At 27.2% G+C, this 14,339-nt stretch overlaps 1 long non-coding RNA gene across 1 annotated transcript; it reads left to right on the top strand.

Moving 5' to 3' along the window:
• The first annotated feature begins 208 nt into the window (after window positions 1–208).
• On the top strand, window positions 209–3,434 carry LOC119671287. Its single transcript, XR_005251801.1, has 3 exons — window positions 209–318; window positions 2,636–2,891; window positions 3,126–3,434. It is a non-coding gene; the product is annotated as an uncharacterized LOC119671287 (long non-coding RNA).
• Window positions 3,435–14,339: the final 10,905 nt, after the last annotated feature.

The following is a 14,339-nucleotide window of genomic DNA, read 5'->3' on the forward strand; positions in this document are numbered from 1 at the left end:
CATTGCATGCATTCAATGTCATCGATGCGTTTTGATAGTAGCCGCCGCTGTAAATGTGAACAGTAGCGGCGTTGAAATCGAATAAAAACAAAAGCATACACACCAATAAAACAAAAAGAAAACATAAAAATTTTATTAAAATAAAATTAAAAAAAAACAAATTGAAATATAACACAAAATAAAAAAAATAAACCAATATTCAAAAATATAAAAATATAAAAAAAATAAAAAATTATTGTATATGCATCTGTCGTGCATGGTCATTTGTAATAAAGTAGGTGAGCGGGAGAGCATATCAATTAGAGCGAGTGAGAATGAGTAAGTTTTGTTTTATTTTTCACAATTTTTTATTTTATTTGCAATTTTTCTACTTTTATTTTTATTTTATTTTATTTTTTTTGGCCCTATATTGGAGGGATTTGAAAAGTTTGCTGATTATTGTGACGTGCGTGCACTTGCCGCCTTGCGCTGAACAGCCTATATGACTAGATTTAATGAGTATATTTAACAGTGGATGAAATTGAAAAATTTCCACACATATTTCAAAAATATAATATCCATATAAATCAAAATACATTATATTTCGTTTACATAAGAGTTAAAATAAATTGAAATATATATAGCATGGTTTCTCGTAATCGGCTGTGCCTTCAGTAAAAATGAAAAAATTCTTTTCAAATGAGGGACCCCCTAACAGCCAATTATTTTTCGATGGAAGGTTAGCATTTATTTTTCTGTCGAAATTATAAATGCAGAAAATGGAGTCAATATGTTTTAGCGTTAAACTGAAAACACTAAGAATGGAGCTGTGATCTCTAGTCTTCCACTGTAAAGTAGCTTCAAGTCTTAGAGCAGATGATGCTGCTCTTGATTTGTTTAGATATGTTTACTTGTAAGATTAACGCGAAAAATAAATACCACAAAATGCATAACTAATACAGAGTTCAGCCCTACACTGCACCCTGTTTAGTAGATTATCCAAGGCCGTCCACTATAATGTAATGCTGTGCAGCAGTATAGATCTTATGCCACCTGTTTCATACAGATGAAATTATTTATGTTTGTAACCCCCACTTTTTACAAGAGAAGAAGAGCAACATTCGCTTTCCTTGCTTGTCCGAAAGTATTTTGCTTCCAATTAAGTTTTCTGTCAAAAAATAATACCCAAAAATTTAGATTTCTCTATAAATTATAGCTCAAAACCTTGTAGAGTAAGTGGAGAAAGATTGTAGCTGGCAGATAATCCCTATTGTCGAAACTGTCAAAACACTGCAGAAAAGGAAATTGTCCTTGTGACAGCTTTAAAAAGAAACTAACACTTCTCGAGTAACTTCTAGGTCTGCTACTATCTCCTACCACCATCGAAAAGGACCCCAACGCAATATCACTATTCGCATAACCAAGAAAGGTGCTTCCAATAAAACCAACTGCAGAAACACAACTGCAATGAGGATATATAATAATACAAAGGAAAAATAATTAATTCAGTAGATCAAATGACAACAAAAAGGCAGACATTTGAGTTTCGTGCTCTAAACGGCCTCTTGAGGAAGTATCAAATCGGTGATTCCCAAAACGCTAACTGTCGGAAAACTGAGTAATTTTCGTGAGTACAGGTCTTAAACTAACTTGGACTTTCGATAGCTTTACACTTCGTTCAAGCGAAGCAAATAAAAATTAACCTGGCTAGCCACATGCCACACTTAAGTATGAATAATTTTTACTATGTTTAATAAAAGTTTAAGTTTAAGTATATCAACGCTTTTAGTAAGTTTTAGAAGTGCTGAAAGCTCCAATCATGAAACATCTGTCTACTTTTCAAATTGTGATCCCTAATCTCAGGCATTTTTTTTTACAAAATGTCTCAAGCGGCTTTTGATTTGATAGCCAGGTTGGCTACCCATAACCATTACTAATTTGTTCAAGGCATATTATAGGATGCTCACGTTCTTCGCAAACTCAAGTAGTGCTGGGAACTCTATTCACAAAACATCTATTAACTTTTCCAATTGTGACTCTCAAATATTTGTTTTTTCAAGCGAGACATTTTTTTTCCCCATTTAATATTTTGCTCCACCGTCATAGCTAACAAATACTTTACTTACTGGGGTTGACATTGCATTTATTCATATTAATTGCACTGGGGATAGGGGCTGTTTTGACAAAAAAGAACAACAACAATAACATCAGTAATAACATCAGTAGGCTGCACAAATTTTTTCTACTCGAAGTAGAGCCACACAAAAATCCAAAAAAAAAATAAAAAATAAAAAAAAACACAAAAAAAACTTTTATTCTACTAGTCGAGCCTATGCGTGTGTGTGCGTATGTTAGATTGCCGAAAAAAGCAAATCATCCAACCAACGACCGACTAACGCAATGCATCCCGCACACATGTCCTGCAAATTTCCACGCACACATGCCCAAAATGCACCGTCCTCGTATTCTCTCCAAATGCTCTATTCCAGCAACTGGTGTTTGCTTAACATTTTTGTTTTTCTTTTTTTATTTGTTTTTTTTTTTATTTCTGAATTGATTTTTAGTATATACCTTTTTAAGTTTTTTTTTTATTTTTTTGCAGTTTTTTATTTTATTTTTGAGCAAATTTTTATTTATTGCACTAAATTCGTTGTAGTGGCCAGGCCACAATATTGGAGATAAAAGAGCTGCATGCAGTTAACAGAGACGCAGCAGCACAACGTCAGCGTTTGAATTAACTATATGTAAAAAAGGACGAAAGCGGTATTACTCATTTGCAACAGCATTATGTTGTTATATGCGTTGCATTAAGCTTTCTCTCTGCAGCAGCAGCAGCAGCAATCTTAGAGGAATGGAAGGAGAAGGAGAAACATGCATTTAAGGTGCATATTTTTATAGGGCTTCAAAATCAGGTATATTTTTTCTTTTTTTTTCATATAACAAATTTTTTTTATTTTTTTATTTATTGAATATTTTTTTTAAGATTTGTTTTTATTAAAAAAGTTTTGTTTTTTATTTTTTTATTAAAAATTGTTTTTGTTTTTTTTGTTTTGTCCATTTGGAATATGTTTTGATTGCACAATTTTTCTTTTATTTTATATGGACTTTCTTTTTTATTTTTAATTATTTTTATTTATTTTTTTTAGTTATTTGCCGTGTGTTCTTTTTGTAATTGGGTTGATTTTTATATTTGGACGGTTTCACTCATGCATCAAGTCGCAGGGGATAGGCCGATATTTCAATAGAGTCCATGCCATCCATAAACGGCAATCGCGCCTTATTTTAACGCATTTGAGCCTACATCCCGAATTGAGTAGCTCTGCGTGCAACTACATGTGATTTGAGTGAGTTTGAGTGAAATTAAAATGCGCGGTGGTGCTGAGGTAGGATTGCAAATAAACGTGAGCACGTTGCTTGGTAGGAGAAATGCCGAAAAATTAAAAAAAAAGTAAGAGAAGAATTTAAAAAAAGAAAAAGAAGAATTAAGAATACAACAAAAAAAGGAATAAAATTACGAAAATACATAATACATCGTCAACAACATCAACATTGACAACACAACCACAAGGCAACATTATTAACGTTATTATAAACATAAACGTTGGCCAAGGCAGCAGCGGCAGTTATTATACTCCGCACAGCTCGACTCGGCGCAGTTTCAAACAACTTAGCTCAGCTTCGGTGCAATTCAGTCGAATGCAGTTCAGTTCAGTTCAGTTCAGTTCACAGATTCGAAACTTTTTACCAAATTAATTTTGAAATAGTTCAGATACATTTAGATGAACATCAGTTAGCTAACGAATTGGTCGTGTCCCGAGCCTTTCATAATTCGCACCACATACTTCTAATAGAAGTTTTCCAAAGTCTGTCTCTGAAATTAACTTGGAATTAAAAACACAAAAAAAAAACAAAAAACAACTTATATTGGATATAATAAATTCTAATTAAAACAAAATGTTGGACTTCAGTTATAAAACATAAAAATGTTAAGATATTTGAACTTTTTATGAATTTTAAAAACTGTTTTCGTAATAATTGTGTATTAAAACTTAATGGATCATAACATAAATGAATATTGTGCTAAAATATCATATAAAACTGTTAATAAAAAAATTTTATAAAACAATAAAATACACGAAAATGTCTAAAACTGTGCAATTTTACTATTAAGTGTTTTTATTACAAACAAAAATCACTATAACAACCATTGTGCTAACAAGAAAAAAATTAGTATAATATATACTACAATGAACTATAACAAAATTGGATCGTAAATACTCTAATGATATATAAAGCCGAAACTGAGGTGAGTTTTATTTTTAAAAAATCTTATTTATAATAATTTTTGATACCACATATTTTTGTAATAGTGCTAAATCAAAGATTTTTAAATACTAATTTATGAACTAAAACATATTTATATGAATTTTATGAATATTTAATAAATTAATTAATTTTATTTTATACTTTATTAATTTTTTAAACCAATAAAAAACAACATAAAATCAAAAAAAAAATTTACTGAGTCAGCAAAAAAGATATAGTCCACCATACTGTAACCGAATTTACTGTTGATTCCTATTTAATTTGTTTTTTATATTTTCCTATATTATAATTCATAAATATTTGCATAAATTTTAGTTAATTTTGTTTCATACTTTTATTATTTTTTTTTTAACCAATAAAAAACAAAATGAAATCAGAAAAAAAATGTCTGAGTCAGCACGAAAGATATAGTCCGCCATAATGAAATCTAATTGTCTATTAAGACTACTGTATAATTAATATATAATAATCTATAATTTATAATAATTTTTGTAATTTTCAATTTATTTTGTTTAATGCTTAATTTATTTTTTATACCTAATAATAAACAATAATCAATAAGAATAAATAAACAAAACAAAATAATTGAAAGTATAGTCATATTCGCCATAATAATATCTAATTCTTTGTTAGACAACTGTATAAATGTTAAATTTACACTTTTAACATTTTAATATTTTTAGTTCATAAATTTATAGTTGTTTTTATTAATTTTAATTTATTTTATTTAGTACTTTATTTATTTCACCAATAATATTATTTCACCAATAATAAACAATTAACAAGAACAATTTATAATCAAAACAAAATAACTGAAAATATAATTCATATCCGCCATAATGAAATCTAATTTTCTGTTAAGATTACAGTATAAATGTTAAATTTACACATTAAACATTTTTAAATATTTAATACAAAATTTTATAAATATTTTTATGAATTTTTATTTATTTTATTTAATACTACTTATTAACTATGTTTACTTTTTTCGACTAAAAATAACTAAAATATAATTAAAACAAAATTTCTATCGAGAAAAACAATTCATATCCGCCATAATATAATCAAATTTTCTGTCAAGATTACACTATAAATGTTAAGTTTACATTTCTATACATACATTTTCTAGTACAAGTTCAAATGTTAATAACATAAATAAATAATAACATAAAACAAACTAATCTTATAAATAATTAAATTTAGTATCGTTTTAGATTGTCACATCTAGATTTGATCTCAATCTATTACTTCGATTAATATATAAATTTATAAACCGATTTATAATTTTATTCAAATTATGTCCTTAACATTATTAAATATATTAAGGATAATCACTAAATCACTAAATTGTCAAATAACATAAGACAGCTGTTAGTTTTAGAGTAATTTAATTACTCTGGCAATGTACTAATGTCTTATCAATTAAATTCAAGTGTTATAGATTTTGCCTGAGATTAACCAATCAAAAATGACATTTATCAGTCAGTCTCAGTTAGACTGTTGAAAACATATATAATATTGATAACCAAAATTAAATTTAAGAGCTCTTTACAATTGTTTGTTAATATATATTTTATAAAAGAAGAAGCATATATAAAAATTAAATAAAATATATTACATAAAAGACACATTATGTATAAACAAACATTACATGTTCTAGAAACTTTTACAACACTTTCTTATTCTAACTTTTAAGCAAAATAATAAATTCGAAAGTGAATGCATCTTGACTTTATTATCAAGTAACATTACAAGAACAAATTATAAAAAAATTTTATTTAAAATTAAAAAACTACCAAAAACTATTAAAAAATTAAAGCTTTTGTTGAGGAAATAATTTCTAAGCCTAACGTAACATATATAACAATACTTGTAAAAATATGCAACTGTAATAAAAAAAAAGTTATTTTTATAGTGATTTACAGATTTAAAAAGAATTTTCTTCAAAAAAAAATCATATAATTTCTTAAAACAATACACCTTTTGTCAAAAAATTAACTCCCAAATCTAACAAATCATACATAGAAAAGATAAATAGATATCCCTGTCCAATAGCTGTAAGCCTTTCCGACAGTTACCGGTCTGCAAAGAGGTTGAAAATTTTTCAAAACTACCAAGTATAATTTAGGTATAAATTCAATTATAAACCATTTTGAAATTATAATTCAATACTATTTTATTCAAATTATAGTTAAATTTTAATTAATCCAAGAACTGAAATATATAAAGCTTTCTATAATAGGTGTTTTAACGAGAAAGTAATTCCAGTGCTTATATTTGGTGCATATTTGTGTATTGTTGTGAAAATAGTTCGTAAATAAAATAGATGACTTTAGTATTCTAAAGATGATTATAGACTATAGTCAAAATATTAACTATAAAAAATTTAAATTAATTTTAATTAAAAATTAATTTAAAAATGTGTATTATATTAATAATTAGCCATTTAATTCGTCCAATAATATATAAAATAAAATAAAATTGAAATAATATATGTTCCAAACTTTCTAAACTCTAATATAAAATATCTATTGTTAATAATAATAGAATGTTCCATAATTAAGTCGAAAGAACTTCATTATTTTCTTATATATTATATTTTATAAAACTACTTTACATACTCAACAAACTGAGCAACATATATGTATAAATAAATAAATATAATAATATAATAAAAATAAAATAATATATAAAAATATAAATAAATCAAAAATATTAAAAATATTTATTATATTAAAAATAAATTAAAATTGTAATAAAAATAAATAACAATTTATTTTAATTTAAATAAGAAATCTGATACAATAAAAAAAATTGTATTCAATTAATTAGAAAATATATATATATCTTGAAGCAGTGATTTTTAGTGACAGTGAAACATATACGTTATTTACTAATTTTGACATTAGATATAAAAATCTGAACATTTAACTACTGTTATTGGAGCCTAAAAGTTTGTTTAAAACTACGCTTCTGTTGTGACAATATAGTTAGAGCAATTATGTCCAACTGACACGTGAGGTTACATTTGCCTTCAAACAGTGATTATTAATGACAGTGCATACATACACCATATTGTATATATAATTTTGACATTAGGTACAAAAATAGTATTTTTTTACTACTTTTATAAGAGACTTTAATCTGCTAAGTGGACTGGTTGGGGAAATCTTGACTGAGAACGATACATATTATAAAGTTTAACTAAGAATTAGTAGAATAATTTCAAAAGCATTGAAAATAATTATTTATAATAGAACATTACTCTGAAACTAAATTAATGCCTTTAGAGAATGAAGTGAAATCGCTCATTAAAATTATGGATCAGGATAGATCTTTATTTAATTTAGATGTCTTTAAAGATTTTTGTGTGGGCTAATTGTTCAATGTTAAGTAATTCCTTTTCTCATATATATTTCTATTATAGTCTGTAGTTATCTTTATTATCATTATGTACCTTTATATAATTAGAACCTTTTACATATATTTTTTGTAGGCTAACTGTTCTAATTTCAAGTAATATATAACTTTCTAAATTTGTATTAAAATTTCTATAGTCGTCTTCAGTACCCTAAAGGTAAACAAATTATAAAAAGATGTGTATTATTTAACGCTAACCAATTCCCTTATCCCAAATATGTAAATAAAATTTGATCATTAAAATAATAAATTGTTAAAACTTTTTCTATTATAGAGTAGTTCAGAAAATGTATAAAATATTATTCTCTTATACTAATTTAACACTAATAAAAATTCAATAGTTGTAGTTATTTAATTAAATAAATTTTAAATAAATTTATTATATAGTGAACTTTATATAAAGATCGTTTTGAGTTAATATTTATTTAGAACCATTCCAAGCATTCAGCAGATTCTATTACTAATCCTAATTTATTTACTATTACTAAATAATATTAAATTAAATGCATTTTTAACGTTCATTTTGACAACAGAAACTTAATTCTTAATATAAACTCTTCTTTTCAACATAGTGGTCTTTATGGAGAAGTAGTAAAATTGCAACAACAAAAATTTTTATTATTTATTTATCAATTGAATTTTTGACTGACTCTACAACTGTTTCGAGTATTGTCAAATACCCTTCAACAGTGGTATTTAAATTATTCTTATATTGAATTAATCGTAAATATTTTTTTTTGTTTTTGAAACTGCAAGTACACAGTGGTTGAACTAGTACCCTGCCAAATATGAAGATTAGAGTCAGTGTTCATTAGTCAACTGACTTAAAGCCGTACTTTGACTTGTATTTTCTGACTTTGAGTTTTGATAATATGCTGTGAAAATTCACTTGCTGTATTAATTTAGAATGAAATCATAAACCAGTTGAATAATAATTAAATTAATAAATAATACTAATTAATTTTTATTGATAAAATTTTTAGTATCTTCTAAAGACTTCTTAATTGTTTATCTAATAAGGTGTTAAAATATATTTTCATATTATTTTTAATATATGCAATTATTTAATTAATTTGTCAATTGATTTGAAATTTTTTTTTTTGATGACGGTTCGTCATCAGTTAAAAAATAAATAAATGATAATGTTTCTAGTATAGCTAAAGTTTAGTGTGGGGCAGGGATAAGCCCCCCAGCCACAAGAGAGTAAAAGTGCGCAATAGCACTAATTCAAATCACAATAACAACAACAACAACTGTCTTGTTTTCTATTATTAAGAAAGCTTTATTTTATTTATTAAAAATACGGAATAATGAATACAAATGTATACAAATACATCCAACATTGATAGTAGTCTATAGATAATAGTCATTGATAGATAATCATCATTGGTAGATAGTAGTCACTGATAGATAGTAGTCATTAATAGATAGTAGTCATTGATACATAGTAATAATTGATTGTAGTGGCTCATAATATAGAAGCATTGGTGGAGATCCTTTCCATCGTGTACTGTGTCAGCAAGAGTTATTGCAATTATTCTTGTCATCTTTTCTCCTTATATTCGTTCAAGATTTCAAATATGGATATTCTTACTTACTCTTCTTACTCTTAAAATTATTCTTGAAGACTGTCTTATTTAGTTAAGTTTTATATAGACTTATCTAAACTTTTGGTTGTGATCTAAATAAATATTTATATGAAAATGTTTAAATAAACTATTTTGTATAAACTAATATCATACGGTAAATATAATAATTAAAAAATATACAACAAAATTTCAGCATTTTCATAATATATGAATGAAATGAATGAATTTGTAATTTAATTTAATATATGAAATTGATTGTTTCTTGTTCATATTATTTTTATTATACATATGACAATATAAAAATATAAAAATGTTCATATATTCTGTATTAGCGTCGGGTTAAATATGTTAAATACAAGAGCACTCTTATTTGTTTTGCAACTAAAAGATCAGCTTAGCCTAAATAGAACTCAACTAAGTTATAGTAATTTTATTAAATTTTTGTACAATTAACTGATTTTAGTTAAGGTTTAAAAGGAACAATTATTATTCGCACTTTCAATTAAATGAAACTAATTGAATGTATTAAAATAAGTGCAACACTCATACGCATAATTGAAATAAATATTTAAATTATTTAGTGAATGAAATATTCAAACTGGAATTTAACACTTTAGATCATACTATATATACAAGAGCAGCCATAGAAGCTATTTTGATTTAAATGTACGCAATGCGTATCCTTTCGCCTATTTAAACGCAAATAAAACTTCGTCCTTCACACTGAAGGACGTTTTAAGCCTTTTTGTTTGTAAACAAAGGCGCATTTGCATCTAAAACATGCGTAACGGGCAAGTGATGAACACATTAATTTAGATTGTCAGTAATTATGGATGCAATTAAATTGGTGTTGCATATAAACACCAATTGAACTTCATTTAACTAAAACTGAACATAAACACCAATGCCAAGCCCTATAAGCAGATACAACAGACACAACAGAAACGCAGATACATTGAGCTGTGCTGAGGTGAACTATAAAATGGCATTAAAGTGCAACAGTATTAAATGCTTAAATGTTTTTTTTTTGTTTATCAAAAATTAATTAATGAACAAAAGATGTGAATAAAGTGCAAATAGATTTATAAATTGATATTTAATACTTGACATTAGCATTGGCCACTACAGTAAACTCACAAGGGAACTATTTAACTATGTTTGTGTTAATGTAAATAATTTAAATTAATAAGTATTATTTATTTGCTTAAATATTTTCAAAATTAATTTACTATTCACCCAGTATATGGCCAATCCGTATGTAAATTAGCTTATTTTAGTATAGCCAACGGCTGTTCCCACATTTGAAAATTGCAATAGGCACCTGTTTTTACTGTTGCCATGTCGTGAAGGATGTGACAGCTGTGCTAAAATATCTACAACAATGCAAGTATATTGACTTATGTAATAGAATGAGTATATATAATCAAAAAAAAATTAAAATTATAAATAAAATGTGTAGAGAAAAAAAAATATAAATAACGGTATCGGAAACCAAACTTGTAGTTGGTTTCACACGTCACTGTCAACCTAACCGACCACAATTCAAAATAAAAAATGTATCTGAACGAACCAAAAAACAAAAAAAAAAATACATAAACAAAGCCTAAAAAAACTAAATTAGTTCACCACGAAAATGTGCAAATATCGTGCCTAATAAAGTTATTCACACCATTAAGTGCACATATAAAATATACGGAAATTTAAGGAAAAATTTATAAAATAATTAAAATTATTGCGTTCTTTGTGCCGCAGCAGTACGGAAACACGGAAGAAAAACGCAGATACAACGTCAGCCAGAACTAACGATCGATGATTACCAAAAGATACTCACTCGCAACAGAAAGCGTGTTGAAGATGTTGTGCACTCATCTAAAGGCGTATGTATCTTATTTTAAAAAATTGAAGCAGAATAAATCATAAAAGCAGATGTTTATTATTTTTGAAATGAAAGTCCTCTCAATCACCGCAGAATATTTATTAAATTAATTAAATATAAGAAAGAAATATATTACTAATAATAATTAAAAAAATGTGTAATATAAGATAAAATACATTATACAATATATATTTCATATTTTATATGATGTGTAATATTTTTAACAGCAGCGAATTACAACAACAATATTTTATTACTTTTAATTAATTAAATTTTTGGTTAACCATGTAGCTGTATTGATTATGGCCAAATACACCTCATTAGAGGTCTTAGAACTATTTCTTATATTTAATTATATTTTTTTGAGACTGCAAGTACCAAGGATTGAACACGTGCCCTGCCAAAATTGAAGCTCAGAGTCAGTGTTCATTAACCAACTGACCCAAAGCCGTACTTGATTTGTATATTGGAATTTGAAGTTGTTTAATTCACTCTAAAACTTCATTAACAAATTTACCCAAAAAATAATTCACGAATAATTAAATATAAAAAATAACTCCAAGACCTACTGCAATACTCGAAACAGTTGTATGGTCACCCAAAAATTCAATTAATTAATATATACTCAAATTTTGTTGTGATATACTACTTTTCAAAACTCCTCTCTATTGGAAACAATCATTTATTTTAAGAATTTAGTTTATTTTGACGTAACGGACACTAACAATCAATTTATTTATGCAGAAAAAGTAGAAAAAGTGTCCGCGGTTTTGGCCACTAATTGGCGTTGTGCCCATATATCTGGTAACAATTACCCTATTATATCAAATGAACATAATCGTAGTTCATCTTCAAGAGATAAACAACTATGAAACATCATTAACACTCTGATGAAATTCTACTAATGATGCTACAAGATTGATACGCCAGCAGTCAGAAGGTAATAGAGGCTCTAAACATCAACCACAAGAAAACAAAATTGAAACATTTTTGAAGCGCAGCATTATGGTTTACAAAAAATGAATTAATTACAAGAATATCTATTCCGCAAATCACTTGAAAGCTTGGTTTTCGATTTTCAACTGCTTACAACTGTATAGCTTGAGATATCTCTCTTCTCTCTTAATCAAAGAGAAATAACATCATAACAATGCCAGACCACGTATATCTTTGTTGACTCTAAAAATTTGGAATGCAAACGATCATGGCGAAAGATCGGTAATCTTCTATAAATGACTTCAAAGCCTGGATTTACATATTATATTTAGTGTCTAATGGGATAAGTTGGAGCAGATGCTGATTTTGGTTTTCTCCTGCTTACAACTCGACCTGTTAAGCAAAGCAATCTAGGAAAAATGACAAAAATTGACCACAGAGGAAAAGATGAGTTCTATCGGTAGCGACGAACGATATATTACATTATCTTTAAGCAACGGAAATGCAATTGTTTAGTTTTCGTGTCGTTTATTTCTTAGCGGTAATCCCAATCGTTCAGCCTATATAAACTTAGCCCGGTTTTCAAAAACGAATTCTAAAAAATCTAATTTTCAGATTGACAAAGTTTGACATATAAACATATTTAAGTTAAGCTAAATTTACTGTACTAACTTGATCTATAATAATCTTCTACCGCTTCAACAGTCAATAAGTTGTGGTTGGCAACATAACAACCCAATGTATCTCGATGAGATGGACTTAAGTTTCTTACTTTTTATTTGAAGGTTTCTTGTGAGGAATGTTGTAGTTCAAATTTGAAAACTCACTAATTGCCGTCAGCGGGAATATGTAGAATTGGCCAACAGAAAAGAACTTGAGTTCCTTCACAACAATGCCGGACCATAAATTAACAAACTGAAGAACTTGTTCGGAAAATTGTGGTGTCCCTATCGTATTGGCCAGACCTAGCATCATTTGATTACCATAGTCAAAGGCCGTTGATATAAATTATAACTAATTAAACTAAGCGCTTGGCAAGTGACTATATTAGACATTGCCGTAAGGTCTTAGCAAATAATAAACACGAAATTATAAAAATATTGAACTTAAATATCTCAAAAAAAGAACTACCACCACTACAGTATGATAATGAAATATTTAATAAACTAATTAAAATTCATAAAATTCTATAATCTTAATTAATTTCCTCAAAGAATTTTTGTAATGCATAAGAATTAAACATTGTTGTAGTGCAATTTTTTTATCTCAAAAAGCACAAAGTATCTTTTTTCTTCAATAAAAAGCAAATAAGTAGATTTTGTTATTCAAACAAAAAATTTTGTACTGAAAAAATTTTGCAACAACTATAAATAACAAAAAGTATATACGTACTATATAACAACAATAACCACAACTGTTGCTGCTATTTTGCTGGTGTTGCTGCAATATTTTTAAGATTATACAAAAATTCACGCAGCACTTCTTTTGGCGGTCATTGCCCCATAAACACAGCAAATGCAAACAAAAAGCACATTCTGTAAACATGCGAAAAATATCTTCTCTACAAAAATAAATTTCAAAAATCCAAAAGCCCAAAAAAAGAACACAAATAACACAAAATAATAAATGAAATGTAAAAAAGTTCAGCCAAAAATCTTACTTAGTCCAGAAACGAAATTGAATTTTTAGAAAAATAAAACTGGTAGTAAAATAAGAACAAACAAAAATCATCTTTGATTATACATTAAAGTAAATACGTAGGTACGGGTAAGTCTCTGGTCTCTGGTACGCCGTACAAGTTCTAGAACTGCAAGCAGCTCAAATGCGCAAGATGTGAATTTTCGAAAAAAAAACTGTGGCTTAACGAAAGCACAATAATAAGGAAGACACAAAACATTACACAAATGCCAACAACGAACACTTCTACACATCCAACCATCTCCTTCTGCCAAATAAACTAAACAAAAATAAAAAATTTGTAAAATTTTAAAATATCAAATAGCAAATTACTCATGCGTCGAAGCAGGAACAGCAAATGCACATGACACAAATGCATTCACCAAAAACACAACGACGAACGATGAACGATGAAATTGTATCGTAGTCGAGGCTTTAATCATATACATAAACCCCTATAACCAAGCACGAAGGCAGGAAGGAAGGAAGGAACATTTCACTTCAAATTCAAGTAGAGAATAGAATGGAGATTTGAA

The sequence above is a fragment of the Teleopsis dalmanni genome, chromosome 1 (assembly GCF_002237135.1).
Source record: "Teleopsis dalmanni isolate 2A chromosome 1, ASM223713v2, whole genome shotgun sequence".
Lineage (NCBI taxonomy): Eukaryota > Metazoa > Arthropoda > Insecta > Diptera > Diopsidae > Teleopsis > Teleopsis dalmanni.